A 26256-nucleotide genomic window follows, 5' to 3' on the forward strand; every position below is an offset into this window, starting at 1 on the left:
GCAATGTGCATTGAAACTGCAGGATCAAAAGTTAATTGCACAAATCAGTTCTCGTGACCTTGTGGCCCAGGAAGCGAAGTACCATGCCAATTGTCTTGTCAAATTGTACAATGCCAGCAACAGGAAGACAGAGCAGGGAGAAAAAGAGAACGTTGACCGAGTGTCTCATGGTATAGCATTGGTGGAACTTATGGGATACATAGTAGAGACGAAATTGAGCGACAAGGCTATTGCACCTGTTTTCAAACTGGTGGATCTCTACAGTTATACACCGACCGACTGGCAGAACTGGGAGTTGCAATAAGTGGACGTATACACTCCACTGATTTGAAAAATTGAATACTCGCAAACATGCCAGGGCTTCGTGCATACAAACAAGGCCGGGATGTCATGCTCAGTTTTGATGATGATATAGGGCATGCACTACGGGATGCATGCATGGACGATGGCGACGATGAAGCTATTTGCTTGGCGAAGGCAGCCAACATAATCCGACGAGATATGTTGGGTATGAGAGTGCACACTTCGATGGTTCCTTCCCACAGGGATGCCAAGAAGATGCTGTGCCCAAGTCGCTCGATGCTTTAGTTAGCATGATCATGGATGGACCAAATATCAAGAAAAAAGACGACGACGAAGTTATACAAACATCGCTCAGTATTGCTCAATTACTACAGTACAACAGTTATGTGAGAAGACGCGAAGGGTCCACTGGTACACACCACAATAAAAGCAGAGAGACTCCATTACCCATATATCTTGGCATGATGATTCACGGACATACTCGTAAACGGGAACTCGTAGATACCTTGTTCCACTTGGGCTTATCAATATCATATGATAGAGTTCTTGACATTTCCACTGACATGGCCATTTCAGCAGCCCAACAGTATGAATCCGAAGGGGATGTCTGTCCCCTCATTCTGCAATAAAATCTGTTCTCCACAGCTGCTTTCGATAACCTAGACCACAACCCGAGCTCAACAACTGCTCATGACGCATTTCATGGCACGGGGATTTCACTCTTCCAAAACAGAGTAACAGAATCTGATGGAATCATACGTCAGAGGACAGAACTGCAGCCGCGTCTTCCTAGCAAGCAGATGCCACCTCTCCCTGACTCGTACACAACACTGACGCCCGTAACAGCAAAGAAAGATACGATCATCCCACGGACTGAGGGTACACTGGTATGTGACGGCCTACTTGTTAAAGCTGCTATGGAAGATGAGAAGAAGTGGCAGAACAATACTCATCGTCTCGTAGACAAAGAGGTCCAGAGTGTTGATGATCCAATCTGCTGGGCTGCTTTCCATTCTAATCAACTACAGAAACAAGACTTTGATGTCACAATCGGATCTCTTCTGCCGTTATTCCCTGATGACTCCAAGTCTGTGGCAATGATTCGTCATTCGATGGATGTTGTACAACGAGCTGTCCATCTCCTAAATCCCGGACAGGTGCCTGTGTTGACAGTAGATCAACCGTTGTTTGCCATTGCTAAGCTGATACAGTGGAACTGGCCAGATGAGTATGGCGGAGAGAAGTTTGTCATTCTACTAGGTGGCTTACATATCGAGATGGCTGCTTTGACGGTTCTTGGAGATTTGCTTGATGGCAGTGGATGGACGCATGCTCTAGCCCAAGCAGATATTGCTACATCTGGAACGGCTGAATCATTCCTGAAGACATCGCATGTCAAACGGACCAGACATGCACACCAAGTTAGCACCAGTGCATTGTCGATACTCTTGCACAAGGCCTACGATGTGTACATCTGTGAAGAGAGTGAACCCATACCTTTCGACGAATGGTGTGTGAAACGAGTTGAGGCTTCTCCACAATTCCAGTTCTGGTTTATCATCATGCAGCTGGAGCTCCTAGTACTGGTTTATGTAAGTATTGTAAGGTCTCTTCGTAGTTCCAAGTTCTCCCTCTATGTGGCTGTCCTCACAGCACTTGCACCCTGGTTCTTCGCCTTGGACCACACTCATTATTCTAGATGGGTACCGATTCACATTCGCGACATGATGACATTGCAGGAACGACATCCTGATGTAGCAAGCCAGTTTGAGCAAGGAGGCTTTGTTGTGCACAAAACAAAGCGACCATTCTCTGCATTAGCTATTGACCATGCACACGAACAAAACAACAAGGTAGTGAAAGGAGATGGCGGGGCAGTCGGGTTGCTGCAAAACCCAAGAGCTCTGCTCCGTTGGATGGTGGCCGGACCAGAACTAGCGAGGGTCGTTGAGGAGTTTGAGGTGAATTGTCTGGATCAAGGGAACAAAGGAAAAACTTCCAAAATCCCTCTCAAACACCACGAGCATACTGCATCTGCACAAACCACATTTGCAAAGGAGGTTGATGCTCTTGTTCGAGTAATCGAAGAGATGGGAAATCCATTCATGGAAGAGAGTGAGGATCTTCTGGTACTTGACAGCAGAGATATCGCTGATCTAGCTACAGTCAAAACTGTACGTGCGATAGAGAAGACGGGCCAGGAGCAGTATCACAAATACATGACCGAGTGACTGATTGAGCGAACGACACCAGTGTCTGATCCCATCTGGAGAAACAGCATGCCCTTGTTCAGCCGACCACCAACGAGAGTTCCATCAACAGCTAAACAGATAGTGGCATCACTTAAAAGTGACTGTGCTTTGTTTTCACGACAGTTCATTGCCTGTCAAACCCGCGACGGAGACTTGGACAATTTCTTCAAGCATGAAAACCATGCCTACCCTCCATCATTGTCTCAGGTCGGAAAACTTCGGTTTGGAACAAAGTCTGATCTCGTCGGATGTCTCGAGAACTACTGTACATCATGTGGAGATGCCCCATCAGTTGATGTCGTCATATTGGATGGTGCTGCAATCATCAACATGCTGAAGCCCATCGGCATCAAAACATTCCAAGAATATGCCACACAGGTGTTTCTCCCTTACGTCAAAGTGCAGCTGCGAAACATGAACAGACTCGACATCATTTGGGATGTGTACCTGGAAGACAGTTTGAAATCCACTGCGAGAGAGAACCGTGGAAAAGGTGTTCGGCGGCGTGTTGCGCCATGCAACAAGATTCCCGGAAATTGGCAGGAGTTCTTGAGATTGGCAGACAACAAGACAGAGCTATTCGACTTCTTGGCACACCAGGTAAGACTCCATCCAGTATTGCATGATTGTTTTTCGCAAACCATATACACGTATCATCGAGTATACACTTCAAAATATGTGGATGATAATGACCGAGTGTAATTCCTACATCACTTTATATGCAATATCCGTAATGACATACAGTTTAATCAGGCTTGTTTTATTGGCCATCTTAGGTTGTAGAAAATCTGACATCAGAGAAGGATGTCTTCACCACATGCGGTGAGAATGTGCACTGCACAAGAGTTCACCAGGACACTACATCCCTAGCACCATGTACCCACGAAGAGGCGGACACGCGAATGCTACTTCATGCAGTCGATGCCGTAAACAGAGGGTTCGCAGAATCGTGCTACGGACTGTGGACACCGACGTGCTCGTCCTGGCCGTCTCAACTGTGGCACTGCTTGAAAACACAGAAATGTGGGTCGCTTTTGGCACTGGGAAGCATTTCAGGTACATTCCTGTTCACGATATCGCCTCACAGCTTGGAAGTAGAAAGGCACGTGCACTTCCTATGTTTCACGCCTTCACAGGCTGTGATACAGTATCATCGTTTGCTGGCAGGGGGAAAAAGACCGCATTTGCCATTTGGAAGTCTTTCGACGAAGTGACGCCGGTATTCTCTACTTTGTCGATGGATCCATCAAAGTTCAATGACAACTGCATGTCTGTTCTGGAGACGTATGTTGTTCTACTGTATGACCGCACATGCACAGAAACTACTGTCGACTCAGCCGGGAAGCACATCTTCACTACCAAAGCTAGGCCCATCGAATCTATACCGCCCACAGGAGCAGCACTGTTACAGCATACAAAATGGGCGATATACCAGGGTGGACATGTATGGGGACAGGCCCTTGTGCGTTCCCCAGTAGTTCCATCTCCAGAGGCATGCGGGTGGCAAAAGAGTGCCATGCAGGGCTGGCAACCGGTGTGGACAACACTACCAGAAGCTGTGGCGTCTTGTTCAGAGTTGCTGCGATGTGGATGTCAGAAAGGTTGTAGGGGACTATGCAAATGTGTCAGGGCTGCTCTTAAGTGTACATCACTCTGCCGTTGCAGTGGCAATTGTGATCACAATGAGGGCAACTAAAAGTTGTTACATTATGACATGTACATCGTCATGAACATTCACACTGGAGAGAAGCTACTAGTATATCACATAATGTTCGCAATGTAGGAACTGATTATGCACTTCTACACACCATGCCCCATACTAGTGTGTCATAATCTAGACGCATAAATGAAGTGCTGAAATATTCCGACTTATGAAAATAGTATCATGATTTTTGCCAAACCCACTGCTCTGTGAATGCATAAGTCACGCCAATGTACGGTATAATTGCTAGTATGCAATGTGTACTGGTGTATTGGGGGTATAAATGTATAGTGTCTACTGATAGTATGCAATATATAAAGGTTATTCTACACATTATAATTGGAGATGTATAAAATGTTTCACTTTGTTCAAAATATGATTTTGTTTTGCACAAATATAGCTAGCTGCTCAGTCTACTTTTCTCATAAGATAACCGGTCGCTTTTGGGAATTTGGACGCTCGTAATCATAACATTTAACAACAACTGAAGGTGGTTCACTATGCATTTGTATTGTTTTAATTGATGGTGCCATTATGCCTGAAATATATTAATAAATAAACTTGATCTATGTTTTATGACAAAATTACTTGGTATTATATGATTTGGGTGGTAGATATCAACAATTCGAATGGCGGCTATTTTGAATTTTAGCATAGAGTTCACCACTATGTTGATATATATGCATTTTTTTCAACCAAATGATGGTGCCATTGGATTCTGCATGTCTGAAAACATACAAAAGGATACTTTATTTGAGTTTCTATGTCAACTATTCACAAAGATACAGCAATTAATAGATATTTTCAATTCCGGTGGCGGCCATTTTGAATTTTCGCACTTTACGGGCTTCTCGGAAAAAATCCAGCTTGGTACCATATCTCAAGTTAATTAGTACCATCTTGGCAACATATATGCCAATTTCGGTGCTTTTACCACCAAACCCACAATCCTGGTGGCTTTTTACACATATCCGCCCCACTAATATAAATGAAGCATAAATGCTGCTTGCTCAAGGCGACAGGACAGTAGCCTGCAAAAGTATTCACTCCCCTGCCCCCCTCCTCCAAAGTTTTAACATTTTGATGCCACCTGAGCTTATTCCACGATGATACTGTTACGGTCCGCGGATTAGATGTTATTTTGACCGAGCGGTGGTGTAACCGCGGCCGAACAGTTATTCCCCGACTAAAACCCGATTCAACCCAAACGTTGGCCGTATCGCGCCACAGCTACTCAATCGGGAAAACTCTAAAGCGACCGAATGCAAAGAGGAAGAAGACGTACAGAAGAGTTACGGGATTTATTATTTACACACACAAGCAAAAAGGAGCAGTCACGATTATTTACAGGGACATGAGACGCAGGTGACACAGTGAAGATTACTAGCTTATACAGACTTAGTTACTACCCAGGACAGAACAAACAAAGACACTGACTCACGCGGGGAATTGCAGAGTGGATTGCTGGAAGGAGGTGTGTGGCTGGAGGGGGGGGGGGGGGGGGGGGGGGGGAACGGCACGGAGCTGGCTGGAGCTTGATCCCGCACGGGACGTCGGGCTGGACCTCGACGGCCGCTGATGCCACCGAGCCTGTTGTGTGCGCGGAGTCACGGGTCGGAGCTGCTTGTCTCAGTAAAAGCGCATCTGCTCTGGCGACCCAGCTCTTTCTTTGGATTCAGTAAAAGCGCAACTCTCTGACGATCCAGCTCTTTCTTTGGACTCAGTAAAAGCGCAACTCTCTGACGACCCAGCTCTTTCTTTGGACTCAGTAAAAGCGCAACTCTCTGACGACCCAGCTCTTGTCTCCTCCCTCCTTGTCTCAACTCCTCGGGAACGCCCCGCTGGCGGGTTATATAGGCCCCACCCCTCAACCTTTGCGAACCTCCCCCAAACGCTCTTCCTCCGCCCTCTCAAGCCAAACCCCTTGTTCATGGTTGGTCGAGTGGGGCTGGCTCACTCCTCCCCTCTCTGACGAGGTGGGGACCCGCCTTTCTTCCCCAACCCTGCCTCGTGGCCAATGGTGGTTGAAGAAAAACCGCCCAAAATGCAGTTGGCCATCAAAATGAAATGAAAGGGGACCTATTCTTATTTCACTTGGTACAATGGAGTATTTAAGTTAATGGGAGACACAGCCTTACCCTAAGACACATAATAAGATATAAGCTATCGAACAGGGGCATTCTATGATTGGCTGACGTGTATGCTTATGGACTAATTACCGAGACGCCCTTTTTACCTTTATACAACTCTGGAGGCAAGAGGGGCCATATCCAACCAATGGCGCACAGCAGTTTACCACAATCCAATACACACAATAAAAAAAATGCCATCCTCATATCCGCAACAATACTTTCAAATCAAACTTAATATATAGAGACTTCACAAACCCCAGTGCCACCTGCCGCATGGTCGGGTAGTCGGCAACTAAACTGACTTCCCTCGCTGGCTGCCAGTGGGGAGGGTGACTGTGACACCCTGCAGGACTAAAAACACTCCCTGTTGTAGAGCGGATGAGCTCCCTTTGTGAGCCAACGACCATCCAGCAAGAGATGGTGTCTCCGAAAAACACGCATCTGGTTGGACTGGTTTTTAGCTCACCTGGAACGAAGTTCAGAGGAGCTTATGTGATGATGCGTCGTCAGTCCGTAAACAGTTGCAACTTCCTTCTCTGAAACTGCCAAACTTGGCACAAATGATATTTGTTGTGGTGTGACCAAGGTTTGTTCACGGCATTAAAATAAATCGCGGTCTAAGGGGGTTTGCCGGGGTCAAAGTGGATCCAGGTTTGAGCTCCCAAAATAAGAATTTGCTTTCTTCTCTGAAACTACAACACAATTTTGATGAAATTTGACCACAACCTTCATCACCCGTGGCATATCAAAGTTTGTTCAAGGCATTCAAAAAAAATCTGTCCCTTTAATGGTCAAGGGGGGGAGGTTGCCCCTAAAATAGGTATTTGCTTTCTTCTCAGAAACTTCTCCACAACCTTCACCATCCATACCGTACCAAAGTTTGTTCATGGCATTAAAAAAAAAATCTGCCCCTTTAACAGTCTACGGTGGGGTTGCCCCCCAAAATAGGTGTTTACTTTCTTCTCAGAAACTTCAACACAACCTTCATCACCCGTGATGTACCTATGTATGTTCAAGGCATAAGAAAAATTGGGGTCTGAGGAGGTATACGGGGTGGGAGGGAGTGGGGAGGGGGGGGGGGGGGGGAGGGAAGGAGGGGTGGGCAGGGCCTAAAATAGGTATTTTTTTGTTTGTTTGTTTAAAGTCTTATGATTATGTTAGTATGATTCTACCTGCTGCCCTGTCTTCTATAAACCATTCAAATTGGTTCAAAATAGCCTTAGTCAGTGAAGTATACTGTTTATTCCACCAGGTGAGCACCAGGGGTATTGCCCCTATGTTTTAAGTCATCGGTTGTAGACAGCAACCACCCAGGGTAGTACTTCTGTCCGGACTTAGGAGCATTAAAGTGGTACGTATAGCTTTAATCTCTCACAGACATCACACACTTTTCATCATGCACTTTTTTTTATTCATTTTCACTCCTCACCTTTACATTCTCTCTTTTCCTCAAAACTCCGACACCATTCTCTCTTTCTTCACTTTTCTACCACTGCAGCTGTTATTTAAGGCCGAACCTCGATGAGGACTAGTCCATGACTTTAGCCTTCAACATAAATAAAATAAATATATAAAATTATTTGTTTGAAAGGCCACAAAATAAGTGCAATAGGTTTTACCTTTATGTAATCAGTGGTTTAACTTAAAAATTAAGCTCCTCCACTTATCTAAGAAGTTTTAAGATACAACTCATTTGATCAACCAATAAGGCAAACATGAAGACCAAGGAGATTTCCAAGGAAGTCAGACATAAAGTGGTGAAGAAGCACCATTCAGGAGAGGGTTATAAGAAGATTTCCAAGTCACTCCTTATCCCTTTGAGTAGGACGGTGAAATCCGTCATGAAGAAGAGGAAGACGTATCATACCACCCAGACTCTACCCAGATCAGGTTGCCCACCGAAACCCAGCAGTTTGGCAAGAAGGAAACTGGTTCAGGATGTAAATGTAAATCCAACAATGTCTATGAAATATCTGCAATATCTGAGATTGGGGGCAGTGTCCATCAATCAACAATATCCCATTCCCTTCAAAAAGCAGGCCACTATGGACAGGAGGATAGAAAGACACCTTTACTAAAAAAAAAGACTAATCTAAAAGCTCGTATGGAGTTTGTGCAAAAACAACTCAAACTGCATGCATGTGGAGAAAAGTTTTGTGGTCAGACGAGACAAAAATTGAACTTTTTGATCTAAATTCAATGCATTACATCTGGTGCAAGCCCATCACTGCACATCACCCAGTCAACACCATCAACACTGTCAACCATGGTGGTGGCAGCATCATGTTATGGGGATGCTTTTCATCAGCATGGACTGGCAACCTCGTCAAGGTAGAAGGGACAATGGATGGTGCCAAGTACAGGAGAATCTTTGATGAAAACCTGCTTGAGTGAGTCATGAATCTGAAAATGGGTAGGAGGTTCAAATTTCAGCAGGACGATGATCCGAAGCACAAAGCTAACGCCACACTGGAGTGGATGAATGCGAAGAAAATAGATGTGTTTGAATGGCCCAGTCAAAATCCTGACTTGAAAACCCAATTGAACATTTAAGGTGAGACTTGAAGATTGCAGTCCACCGCCGATCCCGATTAAACTTGGGAGAAGGAGAGCAATTTTCACGGGATTAATGGGTAAAGATTTCACCATGTCACTGTACAAAGCTGGTACAGACCAAACCACGTGATTAACAGGTAAAGATTTCACCATGTCATTGTACAAATCTGGTAGAGACCTACCCACGTGATTAATTGGAAAAGATTTCACCATGTCACTGTACAAAGCTGGTAGACCTACCCACGTGATTAATGGGTAAAGATTTCACCGTGTCACTGTACAAAGCTGATAGAAATGTACCCACGTGATTAATAGGTAAAGATTTCACCATGTCACTGTACAAAGCTGGGAGAGACCTTCCCACGTGATTAATGGGTAAAGATTTCACCGTGTCACTGTACAAATCTGGTGGAGACCTACCCACGTGATTAATAGGTAAAGATTTCACCATGTCACTGTACAAAGCTGGTGGAGACCGACACACGTGATTAATTGGTGAAGATTTCACGATGTCACTGCACAAAGCTGTTAGAGACCTACTCACGTGATTAATCGGTAAAGATTTCACCATGTCACTGTACAAATCTGGTAGACACCTACCCACGTGATTAATAGGTAAAGATTTCACCATGTCACTGTGCAAAGCTGGTAGAGACCTACCCACGTGATTAATAGGTAAAGATTTCACCATGTCACTGTACAAAGCTGGTGGAGACCGACACACGTGATTAATAGGTAAAGATTTCACCTTGTCACTGTACATAACTGGTAGAGACCTACCCACGTGATTAATGGGTAAAGATTTCACACTGCCACTGTACAAATCTGGTGGAGACCTACCCATGTGATTAACAGGAAAAGATTTCACCATGTCACTGTACAAATCTGGTGGAGACCTACCCACGTGATTAATGGGTAAAGATTTCACCATGCCACTGTACAAATCTGGTAGAGACCTACCCATGTGATTAACAGGAAAAGATTTCACCATGTCACTGTACAAATCTGGTGGAGACCGACCCACGTGATTAATGGGTAAAGATTTCACCATGTCACTGTCCATAGCTGGTAGAGACCTACCCACGTGATTAACAGGTAAGGATTTCACCATGTCACTGTACAAAGCTGCCCTGGTGTTGGGCTAGCGGCTAGGGTGCCGGCTTAGGATCCTAGGATCCTGGGTTCGAATCCCGGTCGATCGCTGAATTAACACCAGGGGGGGTTGACTCAGCCTGTCATCCTTCCGAGGTCGGCTAATTGAGTACCAGCTCACTGGTAATTCCCTGTTTGTCGTCAAAGGCGGCAAAAAGGGTTGGCGTCAGGAAGGGCATCCGGCCGTAAAACATTGCTTCAAAAAGGGGACCGAAAAACAACAACAACCACGGTTCCCGAAAAAGGCCAACCCCCGCTTTGCGGGGAAAAATGGCCTCTAAAGGTGGTTTACTGTCCATAGCTGGTAGAGACCTACCCATGTGATTAACAGGTAAAGATTTCACCATGTCACTGTACAAAGCTGGTAGAAATGTACCCACGTGATTAATGGGTAAAGATTTCACCATGTCACTATACAAATCTGGTAGAGACCTACTCACGTGATTAATGGTTAAAGATTTCACCATGTCACTGTACAGAGCTGGTAGAGACCTACCCACGTGATTAATAGGTAAAGATTTCACCATGTCACTGTACAAAGCTGGGAGAGACCTTCCCACGTGATTAATGGGTCAAGATTTCACCGTGTCACTGTACAAATCTGGTGGAGACCTATGTAGTGAAATCGTATTCGTACTGAACCCGGGGTGATGCTCGCTGCTCGCTGACACCGCTAGGGGCGTGGCTATAAGACCCGCTGCGGACGGTGCTCCGAGACTTCTCCTGTGACATGTTACATCTAGCAGACTCGCTAACGGTACGCCTGCATAGAATATTAAGCTTGCTTGCATTGAATGTTATGGATGGACCCATGTGATGCCAAATCTTATTCCTATTGCATTTCCTGTATTAAAGAATGATGTCATGGTCTTAATGGAATTAAACCACCAGTTGGACTAAGTTGTGTGGACCTGATTGGTTTTCCACAACACTTAATTCCATTAACGATCTACCGACATGGCGGGCAACGGCAACAAGACGCTGGGGGTTGCAACCTTCTGTGCAGACCCGCAAGCCTCGGATGGAGGATTGCAACTGAAGCACTGGCTCAAAATGTTGGAGCCTGAGACCGAGCCGACGGCTGCCGCGAAGCTAGCAACGCTTCATTCAAAAATCGACTACAAGGTGTACAATTCCATCGCACAATGCGCGACGTACGACCTCGCGATCGCGGAGCTCAAACGGTTGTACATAAAGGAAAAGAGCCCGGTGTATGCTCGGTATTTGCTACTAACGCGACGTCAGCAACCCAACGAGCCGATGGACCACTACGCCCAGGAGCTCTGGCTGGACAGCACCAGGGAGCCACGGACTCACGCGCAGTCTCAGGATGACCTTCTTTTAGACGCCTATGTCGCTGGGGTCTCCTCCCAGGACCTAAGGCTCAAACTCCTGGAGAAGACCGACCTGACCTTCGCTACGGCACTCGAGCAAGGAAAGGTATACACCGAAGCGCGGTTGCAATCGAACACCTATGATCGCACGCGCCTCTTGGCGGGAACTTCGCGACACGCACGGCCGGAGAGTGCTACCGCCGAGGAAGCGGACCTGCTCGCGGAACTCCAGGATGCTCCGGAGGAGGAACCAGCCCTGATGGCTGCCGCAACGGCCAGACCCAAGGCCTTACGCGGGGCCACCTGCTATTTCTGTGGGGGGGGCAACGTCATCCCCGGGCCGTGTGTCCGGCTCGGGACGCCATATGCCATTTGTGCTCGCAAAAGGGGCATTACGCGAAAGTGTGCCGGAAAACCGCACGCGGCTCGCGGCCGCGCGCGACCTTGAATGGGCTCATTGCGGAGCCTACAGGCCCCTCTCTGCGGGCCCCTGGGCGCTCAGTCGACCTTGGCGGGTGTCACCGGACAGCCACCACAGTCTCATCCTCAATCGGGCACGGCGTATGCGTCCTTGACCAGACTCCGGGCCACGCGAGGGGCTTTGGAGCCTCGCCAAGCCCCAGCGGTACGTTCTCGTCGTGTCGCTCATGAGCGAACGGCGTCCACTGGCGGCGACATGGGTTCGGTACCAACTACAGTGGCCCTCACCCGTAAAAAGGCGATTTCGAATACTACGGAGGCCTTTTTCTGCCAAAAGTGTCAAAAGGCGCTTTCAAATACTACGGAGGCTTTTTTCCGTCAAAATTGTCAGATTTTGAATCGCAAAACACCGGAATGCATGGGAAAGCTCTCTGATGGCTTTAACGGATTCCCCATGGACAGCGAATACTCCGGCAACGACCGCACAACTGCTGCTGGCATAGGATCCGCCCGCGAGGCTCGTCCGACCCACTCGGGGGGTTCAGTCCCACTCCCAGCAGGCTCGTCCGGCCTGGCTCAAGCCCTTATTCCCCTCATGGTCGAAGGCCATTGTGTTCGGGCCTTGGTGGATACAGGGTCTACGGATAGTTTTATCGACCAGCGACTAGTGCACAGGCATGGTTGGCAGGTCTTGAGGTCTACGAGACGGATCTTGATGGCTTCCCAGGGACTTAGACTCAGCACGAAGGGGGAATGCCGATTGAAACTCGTGTTAAAGGGACGGGTTTTTCCAGATGTACACCTTATGGTTTTACCTGCTTTATGTGCTGATATTCTGTTAGGACACGATTTTCTTAAGCGGCATGGACGTCTGGAAATGGAGTTTGGTGGGCCTGACACGCTTGTTGTGTGTGCACTCGCGAAAATGGAAATTGAGCCTCTTTTGCTGTTTCCCAACCTGACCACTGACTGCACTCCTGTAGCAGTAAAATTGCGGCGCTACTCACGAGCAGACGCGCAATTCATTGCGGAAGAAACGGCCCAGCTCTTAAAGGACGGTATTATCGAACCTAGCCGGTCGCCGTGGCAGGCCCAGGTCTTAGTGGTGCGAAGTGAGGCCCATCGCCAGCACATGGTAATCGACTACTCACAGACGGTTAATCGCTTTACACAGCTGGACACCTACCCCTTACCGGGGATGGGCGCGCTAGTACGACAGGTGGCCCAGTACTCCGTCTACAGCACTCTCAATCTGCGTAGTGCGTATCATCAGATCCCCATCTCTAGGGCTGATCGCATCTATACCGCCTTTGAATCAGGTCAAAGGTTATACCAGTTCACCAGACTACATTTTGGGGTGACGAACGGGGTCGCCTGTTTTCAGAGGGCTATGGACGACCTCGTTACTAAGGAGAACTTGACAGAGGTCTTTGTATATCTGGACAATCTTACGGTTTGTGGGTATGACCAGGGGCATCACGATGCTAATCTGAAGCGCTTCCTCGAGGTCGCGCAGAGGTATCGCCTAAGCATGAATGAGGCTAAGTGTCGTTACTCTCTAAGCACGATAGATCTTCTGGGGTACACCGTGACCCATGGCTCAGTCTCTCCGGATAAGGAGCGTCTGCGACCTTTGCTCAATATGGCTCTGCCTAGCGATCGTGCTTCGCTGAAGCGCGCTCTCGGGCTTTTCGCCCACTATTCGAAGTGGGTGCAAAATTTCTCCGAGAAGCTCCGCCCCCTCTTGGCCTGCGACACGTTCCCCATGAGCCCGGCCGCCTTGGCGGCCTTCGGGGGCCTTAAGGCCGACATCGCTGGCGCCGCTGTAGCGACGATCGACGAGAGCGAATCTTTCGTCTTAGAAAGTGATGCCTCGGATCATGCGATAGCGGCGACTCTCTCCCAAGGGGGGCGCCCTGTGGCTTTCTTTTCGTGGACTCTCACCTCCGCTGAGCGAAGGCATTCGTCTGTCGAAAAGGAAGCGTACGCGATCGTCGAGTCGATTCGGCGATGGCGACCGTACTTACTCGGGCGATGCTTCCAAATCATCACGGACCAACAAAGTGTTGCGTTCATGTACGACACCTTACATGCTCAACGTATTAAGAATGAGAAAATCACTCGCTGGCGTATCGAACTCGCCGACTTCTGCTATACCATCAAATACCGCCCGGGGAAGGATAACCTGGTCGCCGACGCCTTATCAAGGCCGGCTACGTGCACGGGGATCGTAACTTTGGAGGGACTGCGCGCTTTGCACGACACTATGTGTCATCCAAGGGTGGCGCGTTTCGCTCATTTTGTGCGTAGTGGTAATCTGCCATACTCGATTGACGACATCCGCCGGATCTACCGTGACTGCGCTATATGTGCGGAACTCAAACCGTGTTTTTACAACCCTCCCATGGGGACGCTGGTTAGGGCTACTAGACCGTGGGAGAGATTGGCAATGGATTTCAAAGGACCGCTGCCGGAGTCGAGCAACTCTCGTTATCTGCTCACTATCGTTGATGAGTACTTGTGATTCCCTTTTGCTTACACGTGCGGGGATATGACGGCTGCCACGGTCATACGGTGCCTGCAGAATTTGTTTTCTATGTTTGGGTATCCGGCCTACGTGCATACCGATCGGGGTGCGGTGTTCCTGTCTCAGGAGGTGAGAGGTTTTTTGCTCCAAAATAATGTTGCTTCGAGTTCCACCACACCGTACAGACCCCAGGCGAATGGGCAGATCGAACGCTTCAATGGGATTATATGGAGGGCCGTCATGCTAAGCCTCCGGACCCTCGGCCGGGGTCTCGATAAATGGGCTTGGTGGCTGGCCACCAAACAGACTCCTCACGAAAGACTGTTCCACCACCCTAGAAGCTCGGGTAGTATCCGATCTTTACCCAGCTGGCTCGCTGAACCGGGGCCGGCCGATCTCAAACGAGCGGTGCGCACAAGCAAGTACGACCCCTTTGTAGATAAGGTGCAGGTACTCCAGGCTAATCCCGAGCATGCTCGTGTGATGACGGCAGATGGACGCGAGTCCACTGTCTCCGTACGCCATCTCGCCCCTTGTGGGGTCATCGACCCTTATAGGGATATCGACGAACCGATCTACGAGTCTATGGACTCTACCGAAGCTTCCTCTATGGAACTTTTGCCGTCACTTCTGTCGTCACCTACACCCCTGCCTGAAGGCTCTGAGGTGCCCCCTCCGACACCTGCCTCCAGCGGCTACTCCGACACAGGGGACTCCGGGCTTGAGGACGCCGCACCCGGTAGTTTCCGGACACGAGCTGGCAGGGTAGTTCGCCACCCCGACCGCTACGGGTGGACCAACTGACATGGAATGATGTACCCCAATCAATTAATGCTGACGCACGCTTGAGATCTACCTGGCGGCAGTATAGTTCTAACGGCGGGGAGAATGTAGTGAAATTATACCAAAGTCGAACCCGGGAGTGATACTCGCCTAAACCACTGAGGGGCGTCTTTAAGACCTGGGACATCCGCGACGCTGAGCCACTCCTGTGACATTTACTATGACATGTAGTCCTGTAGTCTTGAATGGTACGTACCCACACATATATGCCAGACTCGCTTGCTTTGACTATTATTATCGGTCCTTTCTGTATGATACCAAGATCCTGATATCTATTGCATGATTGTATTTTTACAGGATGATGCCAGAGATCTAATTGTGATTAAACCTACCTATGGGACAAAGTTGTGGACCTGATTGATTTCCACGACACTACCCACGTGATTAAGAGGTAAAGATTTCACCATGTCACTGTACAAATCTGTTAGAGACCTACTCACGTGATTAATAGGTAAAGATTTCATGATGTCACTGTGCAAAGCTGGTAGTTACCTACCCACGTGATTAATAGGTAAAGATTTCACCATGTCACTGTACAAAGCTGGTGGAGACCGACACACGTGATTAATAGGTAAAGATTTCACCATGTCACTGTACAAAGCTGGTGGAGACCGACACACGTGATTAATAGGTAAAGATTTCACCATGTCACTGTACATATCTGGTAGAGACCTACGCACGTGATTAATGGGAAAGGATTTCACCATGTCACTGTACAAATCTGGTAGAGACCTACCCATGTGATTAACAGGAAAAGATTTCACCATGTCACTGTACAAATCTGGTGGAGACCTACCCACGTGATTAATGGGTAAAGATTTCACCATGCCACTGTACAAATCTGGTAGAGACCTACCCATGTGATTAACAGGAAAAGATTTCACCATGTCACTGTACAAATCTGGTGGAGACCGACCCACGTGATTAATGGGTAAAGATTTCACCATGTCACTGTCCATAGCTGGTAGAGACCTACCCACGTGATTAACAGGTAAGGATTTCACCATGTCACTGTACAAAGCTGCCCTGGTGTTGGGCTAGCGGCTAGGGTGCCGGCTTAGGATCCTAGGATCCTGGGTTCGAATCCCGGTCGATCGCTGAATTAACACCAGGGGGGGTTGACTCAGCCTGTCATCCTTCCGAGGTCGGCTAATTGAGTACCAGCTCACTGGTAATTCCCTGTTTGTCGTCAAAGGCGGCAAAAAGGGTTGGCGTCAGGAAGGGCATCCGGCCGTAAAACATTGCTTCAAAAAGGGGACCGAAAAACAACAACAACCACGGTTCCCGAAAAAGGCCAACCCCCGCTTTGCGGGGAAAAATGGCCTCTAAAGGTGGTTTACTGTCCATAGCTGGTAGAGACCTACCCATGTGATTAACAGGTAAAGATTTCACCATGTCACTGTACAAAGCTGGTAGAAATGTACCCACGTGATTAATGGGTAAAGATTTCACCATGTCACTATACAAATCTGGTTGAGACCTACTCACGTGATTAATGGTTAAAGATTTCACCATGTCACTGTACAGAGCTGGTAGAGACCTACCCACGTGATTAATAGGTAAAGATTTCACCATGTCACTGTACAAAGCTGGGAGAGACCTTCCCACGTGATTAATGGGTCAAGATTTCACCGTGTCACTGTACAAATCTGGTGGAGACCTATGTAGTGAAATCGTATTCGTACTGAACCCGGGGTGATGCTCGCTGCTCGCTGACACCGCTAGGGGCGTGGCTATAAGACCCGCTGCGGACGGTGCTCCGAGACTTCTCCTGTGACATGTTACATCTAGCAGACTCGCTAACGGTACGCCTGCATAGAATATTAAGCTTGCTTGCATTGAATGTTATGGATGGACCCATGTGATGCCAAATCTTATTCCTATTGCATTTCCTGTATTAAAGAATGATGTCATGGTCTTAATGGAATTAAACCACCAGTTGGACTAAGTTGTGTGGACCTGATTGGTTTTCCACAACACTTAATTCCATTAACGATCTACCGACATGGCGGGCAACGGCAACAAGACGCTGGGGGTTGCAACCTTCTGTGCAGACCCGCAAGCCTCGGATGGAGGATTGCAACTGAAGCACTGGCTCAAAATGTTGGAGCCTGAGACCGAGCCGACGGCTGCCGCGAAGCTAGCAACGCTTCATTCAAAAATCGACTACAAGGTGTACAATTCCATCGCACAATGCGCGACGTACGACCTCGCGATCGCGGAGCTCAAACGGTTGTACATAAAGGAAAAGAGCCCGGTGTATGCTCGGTATTTGCTACTAACGCGACGTCAGCAACCCAACGAGCCGATGGACCACTACGCCCAGGAGCTCTGGCTGGACAGCACCAGGGAGCCACGGACTCACGCGCAGTCTCAGGATGACCTTCTTTTAGACGCCTATGTCGCTGGGGTCTCCTCCCAGGACCTAAGGCTCAAACTCCTGGAGAAGACCGACCTGACCTTCGCTACGGCACTCGAGCAAGGAAAGGTATACACCGAAGCGCGGTTGCAATCGAACACCTATGATCGCACGCGCCTCTTGGCGGGAACTTCGCGACACGCACGGCCGGAGAGTGCTACCGCCGAGGAAGCGGACCTGCTCGCGGAACTCCAGGATGCTCCGGAGGAGGAACCAGCCCTGATGGCTGCCGCAACGGCCAGACCCAAGGCCTTACGCGGGGCCACCTGCTATTTCTGTGGGGGGGGCAACGTCATCCCCGGGCCGTGTGTCCGGCTCGGGACGCCATATGCCATTTGTGCTCGCAAAAGGGGCATTACGCGAAAGTGTGCCGGAAAACCGCACGCGGCTCGCGGCCGCGCGCGACCTTGAATGGGCTCATTGCGGAGCCTACAGGCCCCTCTCTGCGGGCCCCTGGGCGCTCAGTCGACCTTGGCGGGTGTCACCGGACAGCCACCACAGTCTCATCCTCAATCGGGCACGGCGTATGCGTCCTTGACCAGACTCCGGGCCACGCGAGGGGCTTTGGAGCCTCGCCAAGCCCCAGCGGTACGTTCTCGTCGTGTCGCTCATGAGCGAACGGCGTCCACTGGCGGCGACATGGGTTCGGTACCAACTACAGTGGCCCTCACCCGTAAAAAGGCGATTTCGAATACTACGGAGGCCTTTTTCTGCCAAAAGTGTCAAAAGGCGCTTTCAAATACTACGGAGGCTTTTTTCCGTCAAAATTGTCAGATTTTGAATCGCAAAACACCGGAATGCATGGGAAAGCTCTCTGATGGCTTTAACGGATTCCCCATGGACAGCGAATACTCCGGCAACGACCGCACAACTGCTGCTGGCATAGGATCCGCCCGCGAGGCTCGTCCGACCCACTTGGGGGGTTCAGTCCCACTCCCAGCAGGCTCGTCCGGCCTGGCTCAAGCCCTTATTCCCCTCATGGTCGAAGGCCATTGTGTTCGGGCCTTGGTGGATACAGGGTCTACGGATAGTTTTATCGACCAGCGACTAGTGCACAGGCATGGTTGGCAGGTCTTGAGGTCTACGAGACGGATCTTGATGGCTTCCCAGGGACTTAGACTCAGCACGAAGGGGGAATGCCGATTGAAACTCGTGTTAAAGGGACGGGTTTTTCCAGATGTACACCTTATGGTTTTACCTGCTTTATGTGCTGATATTCTGTTAGGACACGATTTTCTTAAGCGGCATGGACGTCTGGAAATGGAGTTTGGTGGGCCTGACACGCTTGTTGTGTGTGCACTCGCGAAAATGGAAATTGAGCCTCTTTTGCTGTTTCCCAACCTGACCACTGACTGCACTCCTGTAGCAGTAAAATTGCGGCGCTACTCACGAGCAGACGCGCAATTCATTGCGGAAGAAACGGCCCAGCTCTTAAAGGACGGTATTATCGAACCTAGCCGGTCGCCGTGGCAGGCCCAGGTCTTAGTGGTGCGAAGTGAGGCCCATCGCCAGCACATGGTAATCGACTACTCACAGACGGTTAATCGCTTTACACAGCTGGACACCTACCCCTTACCGGGGATGGGCGCGCTAGTACGACAGGTGGCCCAGTACTCCGTCTACAGCACTCTCAATCTGCGTAGTGCGTATCATCAGATCCCCATCTCTAGGGCTGATCGCATCTATACCGCCTTTGAATCAGGTCAAAGGTTATACCAGTTCACCAGACTACATTTTGGGGTGACGAACGGGGTCGCCTGTTTTCAGAGGGCTATGGACGACCTCGTTACTAAGGAGAACTTGACAGAGGTCTTTGTATATCTGGACAATCTTACGGTTTGTGGGTATGACCAGGGGCATCACGATGCTAATCTGAAGTGCTTCCTCGAGGTCGCGCAGAGGTATCGCCTAAGCATGAATGAGGCTAAGTGTCGTTACTCTCTAAGCACGATAGATCTTCTGGGGTACACCGTGACCCATGGCTCAGTCTCTCCGGATAAGGAGCGTCTGCGACCTTTGCTCAATATGGCTCTGCCTAGCGATCGTGCTTCGCTGAAGCGCGCTCTCGGGCTTTTCGCCCACTATTCGAAGTGGGTGCAAAATTTCTCCGAGAAGCTCCGCCCCCTCTTGGCCTGCGACACGTTCCCCATGAGCCCGGCCGCCTTGGCGGCCTTCGGGGGCCTTAAGGCCGACATCGCTGGCGCCGCTGTAGCGACGATCGACGAGAGCGAATCTTTCGTCTTAGAAAGTGATGCCTCGGATCATGCGATAGCGGCGACTCTCTCCCAAGGGGGGCGCCCTGTGGCTTTCTTTTCGTGGACTCTCACCTCCGCTGAGCGAAGGCATTCGTCTGTCGAAAAGGAAGCGTACGCGATCGTCGAGTCGATTCGGCGATGGCGACCGTACTTACTCGGGCGATGCTTCCAAATCATCACGGACCAACAAAGTGTTGCGTTCATGTACGACACCTTACATGCTCAACGTATTAAGAATGAGAAAATCACTCGCTGGCGTATCGAACTCGCCGACTTCTGCTATACCATCAAATACCGCCCGGGGAAGGATAACCTGGTCGCCGACGCCTTATCAAGGCCGGCTACGTGCACGGGGATCGTAACTTTGGAGGGACTGCGCGCTTTGCACGACACTATGTGTCATCCAAGGGTGGCGCGTTTCGCTCATTTTGTGCGTAGTGGTAATCTGCCATACTCGATTGACGACATCCGCCGGATCTACCGTGACTGCGCTATATGTGCGGAACTCAAACCGTGTTTTTACAACCCTCCCATGGGGACGCTGGTTAGGGCTACTAGACCGTGGGAGAGATTGGCAATGGATTTCAAAGGACCGCTGCCGGAGTCGAGCAACTCTCGTTATCTGCTCACTATCGTTGATGAGTACTTGTGATTCCCTTTTGCTTACACGTGCGGGGATATGACGGCTGCCACGGTCATACGGTGCCTGCAGAATTTGTTTTCTATGTTTGGGTATCCGGCCTACGTGCATACCGATCGGGGTGCGGTGTTCCTGTCTCAGGAGGTGAGAGGTGTTTTGCTCCAAAATAATGTTGCTTCGAGTTCCACCACACCGTACAGACCCCAGGCGAATGGGCAGATCGAACGCTTCAATGGGATTATATGGAGGGCCGTCATGCTAAGCCTCCGGACCCTCGGCCGGGGTCTCGATAAATGGGCTTGGTGGCTGGCCACCAAACAGACTCCTCACGAAAGACTGTTCCACCACCCTAGAAGCTCGGGTAGTATCCGATCTTTACCCAGCTGGCTCGCTGAACCGGGGCCGGCCGATCTCAAACGAGCGGTGCGCACAAGCAAGTACGACCCCTTTGTAGATAAGGTGCAGGTACTCCAGGCTAATCCCGAGCATGCTCGTGTGATGACGGCAGATGGACGCGAGTCCACTGTCTCCGTACGCCATCTCGCCCCTTGTGGGGTCATCGACCCTTATAGGGATATCGACGAACCGATCTACGAGTCTATGGACTCTACCGAAGCTTCCTCTATGGAACTTTTGCCGTCACTTCTGTCGTCACCTACACCCCTGCCTGAAGGCTCTGAGGTGCCCCCTCCGACACCTGCCTCCAGCGGCTACTCCGACACAGGGGACTCCGGGCTTGAGGACGCCGCACCCGGTAGTTTCCGGACACGAGCTGGCAGGGTAGTTCGCCACCCCGACCGCTACGGGTGGACCAACTGACATGGAATGATGTACCCCAATCAATTAATGCTGACGCACGCTTGAGATCTACCTGGCGGCAGTATAGTTCTAACGGCGGGGAGAATGTAGTGAAATTATACCAAAGTCGAACCCGGGAGTGATACTCGCCTAAACCACTGAGGGGCGTCTTTAAGACCTGGGACATCCGCGACGCTGAGCCACTCCTGTGACATTTACTATGACATGTAGTCCTGTAGTCTTGAATGGTACGTACCCACACATATATGCCAGACTCGCTTGCTTTGACTATTATTATCGGTCCTTTCTGTATGATACCAAGATCCTGATATCTATTGCATGATTGTATTTTTACAGGATGATGCCAGAGATCTAATTGTGATTAAACCTACCTATGGGACAAAGTTGTGGACCTGATTGATTTCCACGACACTACCCACGTGATTAAGAGGTAAAGATTTCACCATGTCACTGTACAAATCTGTTAGAGACCTACTCACGTGATTAATAGGTAAAGATTTCATGATGTCACTGTGCAAAGCTGGTAGTTACCTACCCACGTGATTAATAGGTAAAGATTTCACCATGTCACTGTACAAAGCTGGTGGAGACCGACACACGTGATTAATAGGTAAAGATTTCACCATGTCACTGTACAAAGCTGGTGGAGACCGACACACGTGATTAATAGGTAAAGATTTCACCATGTCACTGTACATATCTGGTAGAGACCTACGCACGTGATTAATGGGAAAGGATTTCACCATGTCACTGTACAAATCTGGTAGAGACCTACCCATGTGATTAACAGGAAAAGATTTCACCATGTCACTGTACAAATCTGGTGGAGACCTACCCACGTGATTAATGGGTAAAGATTTCACCGTGTCAATGTACAAACCTGGTAGAAACCTACCCACATGATTAATAGGTAACCATTTCACCATGTCACTGTACAAAGCTGGTAGAGACCTACCCACATGATTAATAGGTAAAGATTTCACCATGTCACTGAGCAAAGCTGGTAAAGACCTACCCACGTGATTAATGGGTAAAGATTTCACCATGTCACTGGACATATCTGGTAGAGACCTACCCACGTGATTAATGGGTAAAGATTTCACCATGTGACTGTACAAATCTGGAAGAGACCTACCCACGTGATTAATGCATAAAGTACATAGTTGGGAGATACCTACCCACGTGATTAATAGGTAAAGATTTCACCATGTCACTGTACAAAGTTGGTAGAGACCTACCCACGTGATTAATAGGTAAAGATTTCACCATGTCACTATACAAAGCTGGTAGAAACCTACCCACATGATTAATAGGTAAAGATTTCACCATGTCACTGTACAATGCTGGTGGAGACCTACCCACGTGATTAATAGGTAAAGATTCCATCATCTCACTGTACAAATCTGGTGGAGACCTACCCACGTGATTAATGGGTGAAGATTTCACCATGTCACTGCACAAAGCTGGTAGAGACCTACCCACGTGATTAAGAGGGTAAAGATTTCACCGTGTCACTGTACAAACCTGGTAGAGACCTTCCCACGTGATTAAAAGGTAAAGATTTCACCGTGTCACTGTACAAACCTGGTAGAGACCTTCCCACGTGATTAAAAGGTAAAGATTTCACCATGTCACTGAACAATGCTGGTGGAGACGTACCCACGTGATTTATAGGTAAAGATGTCACCATGTCACTCAACAATGCTGGTAGAGACCTACCCATGTGATAAATAGGTAAATATTTCAACATGTCACTGTACAATGCTGGTGGAGACCTACCCACGTGATTAATAGGTAAATATTTCACCATGTCAGTGTACAATGCTGGTGGAGACCTACCCCATGTGATTAATGGTTAAAGATTTCACCATGTCACTGAACAAAGCTGGGAGAGACCTACCCACATGATTTATAGGTAAAGATTTCACCCTGTCACTGAACAATGCTGGTATAGACCTACCCACATGATAAATAGGTAAATATTTCAACATGTCACTGTACAATGCTGGTGGAGACCTACCCATGTGATTATTGGGAAAATATTTCACCATGTCACTGTACAATGCTGGTGGAGACCTACCCACGTGATTATTGGGTAAAGATTTCACCATGTCACTGTACAAATCTGGTGGAGACCTACCCACATGATTAATGGGTAAAGATTTCACCATGTGACTGTACAAATCTGGTCGAGACCGACTCACGTGATTAAAAGGTAAAGATTTCACCATGTGACTGTACAAAGCTGGTAGAGACCTACCAAAGTGATTAATCGGTAAAGATTTCACCATGTCACTGTACAAAGCTTTAGAGACCGACCAAAGTGATTAATCGGTAAAGATTTCACCATCTCACTGTACAAATCTGGTGGAGACCTACCCACGTAATTAATAGGTAAAGATTTCACCATGTCACTGTACAAATCTGGTAGAGACCTTCCCACGTGATTAATCGGTAAAGATTTCACCATGTAACTGTACAATGCTGGTGGAGACCTACCCACGTGATTAATAGGTAAAGATTTCACCATGTCACTGTACAAATCTGGTGGAGACCTACCCACGTGATTAATAGGTAAAGATTTCAGCATGTCACTGTACAATGCTGGTGGAGACCTACCCATGTGATTAATAGGTAAAGATTTCACCATGTCACTGTACAAATCTGGTGGAGACCGACCCACGTGATTAATAGGTAAAGATTTCACAATGTCACTGTACAATGCTGGTAGCGACCTACCCACGTGATTAATAGGTAAAGATTTCACAATGTCACTGTACAATGCTGGTAGAGACCTACCCACGTGATTAATAGGTAAAGATTTCACCATGTCACTGTACAATGCTGGTAGAGACCTACCCACGTGATTAATGGGTAAAGATTTCACCATGTCACTGTACAATGCTGGTAGAGACCTACCCACGTGATTAACAGGTAAAGATTTCACAATGTCACTGTACAATGCTGGTAGAGACCTACCCACGTGATTAATAGGTAAAGATTTCACCATGTCACTGTACAATGCTGGTGGAGACCTACCCACGTGATTAATAGGTAAAGATTTCACAATGTCACTGTACAATGCTGGTAGAGACCTACCCACGTGATTAATAGGTAAAGATTTCACAATGTCACTGTACAATGCTGGTAGAGACCTACCCACGTGATTAATAGGTAAATATTTCAACATGTCACTGTACAATGCTGGTGGAGACCTACCCATGTGATTATTGGGAAAATATTTCACCATGTCACTGTACAATGCTGGTAGAGACCTACCCACGTGATTAATAGGTAAAGATTTCACAATGTCACTGTACAATGCTGGTAGAGACCTACCCACGTGATTAATAGGTAAAGATTTCACAATGTCACTGTACAATGCTGGTAGAGACCTACCCACGTGATTAATAGGTAAAGATTTCACAATGTCACTGTACAATGCTGGTAGAGACCTACCCACGTGATTAATAGGTAAATATTTCAACATGTCACTGTACAATGCTGGTGGAGACCTACCCATGTGATTATTGGGAAAATATTTCACCATGTCACTGTACAATGCTGGTGGAGACCTACCCACGTGATTATTGGGTAAAGATTTCACCATGTCACTGTACAATGCTGGTAGAGACCTACCCACGTGATTAATGGGTAAAGATTTCACCATGTCACTGAACAATGCTGGTAGAGACCTACCCACGTGATTAATAGGTAAAGATTTCACCATGTCACTGTACAATGCTGGTAGAGACCTACCCACGTGATTAATGGGTAAAGATTTCACCATGTCACTGTACAAAGCTGGTAGAGACCTACCCACGTGATTAATGGGTAAAGATTTCACCATGTCACTGTACAATGCTGGTAGAGACCTACCCACGTGATTAATGGGTAAAGATTTCACCATGTCACTGGACAATGCTGGTAGAGACCTACCCACGTGATTAACAGGTAAAGATTTCACCATGTCACTGTACAAATCTGGTGGAGACCTACCCACGTGATTAATAGGTAAAGATTTCACCATGTCACTGTACAATGCTGGTGGAGACCTACTCGTACTCGGACTACTCATAAAGACTCATCACAATCATTGCTGTAAAAGATGTTTCCACCATGTGCTGACCTTGGGGGCTGAATATGTTCACAACCAGTGAATGTTGATTTGTACATGTTTTGACAGGTATTCCTCACAGTCACAGGTAACCTCCTTCAATGGTAACAGCTTTGTTTAGTCTCTTCAGTTTTGAATAAAAAAAAGTTAATTTGGAAAAATTGTTTCGACAGAATTCGTCATTAATCCCCCATGGTAAAGCGATGTGGGAAGGGCAAGGTAACCATTGCCGACAGCACCGCTCGTTACCTCCTTTTTCATGAACATCGTTGTCGACAAACCCAATTACTAATACTATTACCGAGACACGTTTTCCGTATTCCATTCACGACATATACGCATGGACCACTTCACTCACAAATCTCCCCACAAATCATTCAAACAATCGTATAAACATATAAAATCACACATATAGGTATTATGGCGATAAATAAATACTGTACATTTGTAATCTTCCCTATTGTTGGTCACACACACATCCTAACCTCTCTCCAGGACGTTAGCCGTGATGATGTCACCACGTTTCATACGTCAACGTGCAAAAATACTTTGTTTGTTGTTTTCATAAACTGCAGTTTTACATTTGTTTTACCTCAATAATCTGCAAATAAAAGGCTTTTACCGATGGCTTACCAAGCAACATAAATTATACAGTTTAAAAAGTGAAAAGTACCAGCCGAGCTAAAAATGTGTGAAACATACCCCGAAATTCACGAGGCACTTGCCCTGAAACAACTTTCCTTTGCCTCTTGCAAGACAAATCCAAATGAAGGCAATCTCAGTTC

At 48.1% G+C, this 26256-nt stretch overlaps 1 protein-coding gene across 13 annotated transcripts in view; it reads right to left on the reverse strand.

Moving 5' to 3' along the window:
• LOC137422867 (interleukin enhancer-binding factor 3) overlaps nt 1-26011 on the reverse strand; it is a 350140-nt gene extending 324129 nt beyond the window's left edge. For 10 of the 13 annotated variants that reach the window (XM_078775056.1, XM_078775055.1, XM_078775047.1 and 7 more), the window contains exon 1: nt 25957-25999. The gene's annotated coding sequence lies outside the window, so the exon portion shown is untranslated. Of the gene's footprint in view, nt 1-25914 lie in introns of all 13 variants that reach the window. The other 3 variants (XR_013622939.1, XM_068109462.2, XM_078775052.1) reach the window with 3 other exon arrangements.
• Between the last annotated feature and the right edge of the window lie 245 nt (nt 26012-26256).

This window comes from Myxine glutinosa, chromosome 3 (genome assembly GCF_964187855.1).
Source record: "Myxine glutinosa chromosome 3, kmMyxGlut1.1, whole genome shotgun sequence".
Lineage (NCBI taxonomy): Eukaryota > Metazoa > Chordata > Myxini > Myxiniformes > Myxinidae > Myxine > Myxine glutinosa.